Source organism: Capsicum annuum, chromosome 3 (genome assembly GCF_002878395.1).
Source record: "Capsicum annuum cultivar UCD-10X-F1 chromosome 3, UCD10Xv1.1, whole genome shotgun sequence".
Taxonomy (NCBI): domain Eukaryota; kingdom Viridiplantae; phylum Streptophyta; class Magnoliopsida; order Solanales; family Solanaceae; genus Capsicum; species Capsicum annuum.
Window position 1 is genome coordinate 259015212 of NC_061113.1, and position 5716 is coordinate 259020927.

General features: G+C 31.6%; 1 pseudogene; it reads right to left on the bottom strand.

Annotated features, from left to right (window-relative positions):
- Window positions 1-3161: 3161 nt before the first annotated feature.
- LOC124897212 lies at window positions 3162-4907 on the bottom strand (annotated as a pseudogene).
- Between the last annotated feature and the right edge of the window lie 809 nt (window positions 4908-5716).

Sequence of the window (5716 nt, forward strand, 5' to 3'; positions counted from 1 at the left end):
CTTTTTTTCTTTTCCTGTGTATACATACATACATACACACGCATACACATATATATATATGTTGTATTCATTAAAAAATTGACATTATACATTCATACGAGTATAAATTCGGGTATATACAAAATACATTTGGGTTATTCATGTCGTCATTTCTCCCCCTTTGGAGTGAGAATCCTTGAAACTTTTTTTCTTTTCGTTTAGTTTATACAGAATACCAATGAAAAATCATACAAACTGAGATATACCTAATGTCTAATAGAAGAACAAACATAGGTTATGCAAATCAACTTTAAAAATATACAATTTAGCTATATACAAATATGTTCTAGTTGTATACCTACATGTAATGTATAAAATATGAGCCAACATATTTTATAAAAATCAAAAACTGATTATACAAGTTATATGTGTACTTTATATATGTAAATTTATGTATATGTCAACACATGACAACTGTCTAATTGTATGTGACGGTTAATTGTATACATAGATATACATGATAAATTGGCATGGTATGATACTTGTATGTAACTAACACAATATATATATATATATATATGCAATTATCTCCAAGAAAAAAAAGTTTGTTATGCTTAATACCTTTAGTTTGATTGGTATCTATCTTAATTCGACCCTTTATTCGAGTAGTTTTTTCTTCGACAAATTGCCCGAGGCCTATGCTTTTTTGAATCCAATCGTAGATATTAAGCCAGTCATACCTCTGTTCTTTTTTCTCTTAGCCTTTGTTTGGAAAGTTGGTGTAAGTTTTCAATGATATCCTTAATAATATCCTAGAAAATTCATGATTTATTCGAGAAAAAATTCTACAATAAATCAAATCAGATAAGCTTTACCATTTGAAATCTCGATTCAAACATTGAAATTTTTGGATAGTCACGAGAAATTCGGCTTAACTTATTTCCTTCTTTTCTTGCACTTTCCTTTCGAGTGAAAGACCTTATTAGGCTCCTCTTGTGTATATAAAAATTTGGTTAATGACAAACTCTTATTATAAAAGAATTTAGAAAAATTCTTTTAGAGAAAGAGGTTCGGTGCTTGGTGTCAAACTAGGATATGCGGTAGAAAAATGGATGATCTATTCTCTTTTTTTTTCAAAAAAATATTATCTTGGAGATTGTATAATGCTTACTCTAAAACTCTTCGTTTACACAGCAGTGATATTTTTTGTTTCTCTCTTCATCTTTGGATTCCTATCTAATGATCCCGAACGTAATCCTAGACGTGAAGAATAAAATAAAAATCTAGGAATAAGATCAAAGGATTTCAAAATTTGAAAAAAAAAAATCAAGTCATCAACGGAAAGAGAGGGATTCGAACCCTTGGTACGATTAACTCGTACAACGGATTAGCAATCCGCCGCTTTAGTCCACTCAGCCATCTCTCTTAATTGAAAAAGATAATTACTACATGAGATAGCACATAAGATAAGGGAAAGAATCTTTCTTTCTCTGTTTTTTTCTTTCTATATTATATAGATATGTACAACTTTTATCATCAATTTTCTTTATCTCTTTATCAAAAGTAAAGGATTATATAAAGTAAAGGAAGGGCTTAGAAGAGCCAAGAATATCAAGAAAAATAAAGAAGAACTCTTTTTTTTGTCTTGATTTTGTTTGAAAGGACCCTCTTTTTCTCATGGTCTGGTCTGGTCAGTACCCAACTGGGCCTCTTTTGTTCCAACGAATTTGAATTTGCAAATAAAAATGCCTGTTATAGTTGTAATATTTCATTTTAATTGAATAGCTAATATTCAAGCAACAAGAAAAAATTCTCATTTTTTATAAAGGTAAAATAAAATATATGCAATAGAAAATTTGATCAAAATAAAAGTCTCATTTCTCTTTCTGCTTTTTGATTTAATGTTTATCGCCTTGCTGGACTAAAAAAAAAAAGAAACTTTAGAGGCATTTTTATGTTATGATTTTAGTGGGTTTTATGATTTTAGCAGTTTTGATGACCCTATCTTATCCTATCTTAATTACCACAATTTTCCTGTTTGACCAAAGTTGCATTTGTATACAATAATCCGATTGTAGCGGGTATAGTTTAGTGGTAAAAGTGTGATTCATTCTATTATCCCTTAAAGGGTCCTTCGGTTTGATTCATATTCCAATCAAAAACTTTATTTCTTAAAAGGATTAAATCCTCTTCCTCTCAATGACAGATTCGAGAACAAATACACATTCTCGTGATTGGTATCAAAAGGTCACTTAGACATTGAAAAATTGGATTACGAAATTGCAAAACATAATTTTTGAATTGGATCAATACTTCCAATTGAATAAGTATCAATAAAGGATCCATGGATAAAGATAGAAAGTTGATTTCTAATCGATACTAAATCTTCAATTTCTTATTTGTAAAGAAGAAAGTGAAGCAAAATAGCTATTAAATGATGACTTTGGTTTACTAGAGACATCATTATATTGTTTTAGCTCGGTGGAAACAAACTCCTTTTCCTCAGTATCCTATTAAATAGAAATATAGAACGAAATAACTAGAAAGGTTGTTAGAATCTCCCTCTTCTAGAAGGATCATCTACAAAGCAATTCATTTTATCTGTATTCAGACCAAAAGCTGACATAGATGTTATGGGTAGAATTCTTTTTTTTTTTTGATTTTTGTTTACATCTTAGATCTTATACATTGACTCATCTCCATAAGGGAGCCGAATGAAACCAAAGTTTCATATTCGATTTTGAATAAGAGACGTTAAACAAATGAATCGATGTCGACTATAACCCCTATCCTTCCAAGCTAACGATGCGGGTTTGATTCCCGCTACCCGCTCTATATCTATTTATTCTAAATATTTTAATCTATTCATTAAATCAAATTTAGTTTATTAGTATTAGTACATCATTGAATATACAATTCAAAAAATTATTTCACATCATATACTTTCAGTTTTTTTTAAAACAAAAAGTTAAAATACAAAAAAAAAATCAGAATGAAAAGCGTCCATTGTCTAATGGATAGGACAGAGGTCTTCTAAACCTTTGGTATAGTTTCAAATCCTATTGGACACAATTTATTTCCATATATATATTTTCTTAGATTTCGATAGTAAGAAAGACTATTTGAATATTTGAATCCAAGATGCTTAATTTCTTATTTTATTAAGATTAAGACAAGGGTGATCAATATTTCTTTATGCTTGTTCCTAAAGTATAAAATGGTCCATTTGTTCCTGAATAGCTTCTTTCCAAAGGGCTTCTGCTTCCTCGGTAAATTTCTTGGTAGAAGATATGATTTTTTGGAACTGAGGTTTATTAGTTTTTAAGTAAGTACATAGCTCAACAAGAAATTTCCTTACCTGTCCAACTTCTAATGAATCAAGATAGCCGTTTGTTCCGGTATAAATAGTCATTATCTGCTATGCTACCATGAGAGAAGCTGATTGGGATTGTTTAAGCAATTCACATAATCGTTGACCTCTTGCCAATTGATTCTGAGTAGCTTTATCGAGATCAGAAGCAAATTGTGCAAAGGCTTCTAATTCTGCAAATTGCGCTAGTTCTAATTTTAATTTACCAGCTACTTGTTTCATGGCTTTTATTTGAGCTACGGACCCCACTCTGAAAATGAAGATACCCACATTAATAACAGGTCTGATTCCAGAATTGAATAGGTCGGCGGATAAGAAGATTTGTCCATCAGTAATGGAAATTACATTAGTAGGAATATAAGCCGAAACATCTCCCGATAGAGTTTCAACTATTGGTAATGCGGTCATACTTCACCTAAACTAGAACATAATTTAGTGGCTCTTTCCAAAATGCGTGAATGTAAATAAAAAAATATCCTGGATAAGCTTCACGACCGGGCGGTCTTCGTAATAGAAGAGATATTTGGCGATAAGCTTGCACTTGTTTGGACAGATCATCAAAAATGATTAAAGTGTGTCGTTCACGATACATAAAATATTCAGCCAGAGTTGCTCCTGTATAAGGAGCAAGGTATTGTAATGTAGTAGGGGAATCCGCTATTCTGGCTACCACAATAGTGTATTCCATCGCTCCCCTTTCTTGTAAAGTCGTTACTACCTGGGCCATAGAAGACGTTTTTTGCCCAATATCTACATAAACACATATTACATTTTGACCTTGTTGATTGAGAATGGTGTCTTTGGCTACTACTATTTTACCAGTCTGTCTGTCCCCAATAATTAATTTTCGCTGACCACATCCTATAGAGATCATCGAATCAATAGCAATAAGCCCAGTTTGAAGAGGCTCATGTACAGAACGGTGCAAAATAATACCCGGGGTGGCAGATTCAATTAATCAAAATTCAGAAGCTGAAATTCACCTCTATTATCAATAGGTTTAGCCAGGGCATTTACAACATAACCCAAATAAGCCTCACTCATGGGTATCTGAGCAATTCTTCCCATTGTTTTTACAGAACTTCTTTCTTGTATTAACAAACCATCGCCCATTAGTACAACACCAACATTATTTGATTCCAAATTCAGAGCAATGCCTATTGTACCCTCTTTAAATTCTACTAATTCACCCGCCATTACTTCATCAAGACCGTGAATACGAGTAATGCCGTCGCCTACTTGAAGTACGGTACCGGTATTTACAATCTTTACTTCTCTATTATATTGTTCAATACATTCACGGATAATATTACTAATTTTGTCAGCTCGAATGGTTACCATGATTCTTTTTTTATTCTTTTTTGAAAGAAAAAAATAATACCCACAGCAGAAAGACTAATCAGTTATTTCTTTAATTGTTCACAACATGCCAATATTGGCACTAATGGTACGTAAATGTAACTCGTTGTTCAAACAACTATTCAGAGTTCCTAGAGCTCCTCGTAAGGCTTGTTGGAAAACCCATTGTCAGACTTGATTAATCGCCCTTTGCTGTTCAAACTGAATCATTTCACTTTTGTAATTTTCTAATTATTCCAAAGTCTTATAAGTTGAATTAGTCAAAGTCAATTTTTCTCGTTCTATCTAGGACTATCCATTCACTCGAAACTACTCGGCTTCGGTTTCTACTTTTCATAAGCGAGAACGAGCTTTTTTGAATTGTTCAATAGTCCCCTCCATGTAGTTCTTCTGAATTTTAAATAGTATTCAAGATCCTCTGTTTTCGATTATCTAATAAATCACTTAATGAAAGTAGATTATTTTTCCATTCCTTTCCAAAATTCCATAATCCCTTCCCGAACCAAACATGAATCTTTCGATTCATTTGGCTCTCACGCTCAATTACTTAAGTTGAATTCTCATATCTTTTTTTATGAATGTAATGAGCCTATCTTCTCTTCTTTGTTTATATTCCAAAAAGATATCAAAACTAATATAAGACCAAAATATTCGGAGGACTCTTCTGACAAAATAAAAAATATGTAATGTCAGCAAAGTTGTTTCTTTTTTTTTTTAAATCCAAAAAACCCTTCTTACTTAGAATAGGTTGTCGATTCAGTATTAGATAAAGGGGGTAAAATCTCCATTTTTACAATTTACAATAAGAGGTTAAAATAATTTTCTTAATATGAGTATCCTATATCGATAAAATATTTATTTTGAAACCACCTCTATATTAACATAGTGGTAGAAAGAGTACCATGCTGCATCTAGACTTCAAACAGTTTGTTTTAACCATGTTAATAGTTTCACATTATTGGTTAATAGAGAATCAAAATCGATTTACCAATGAATCGCGAAATGTTA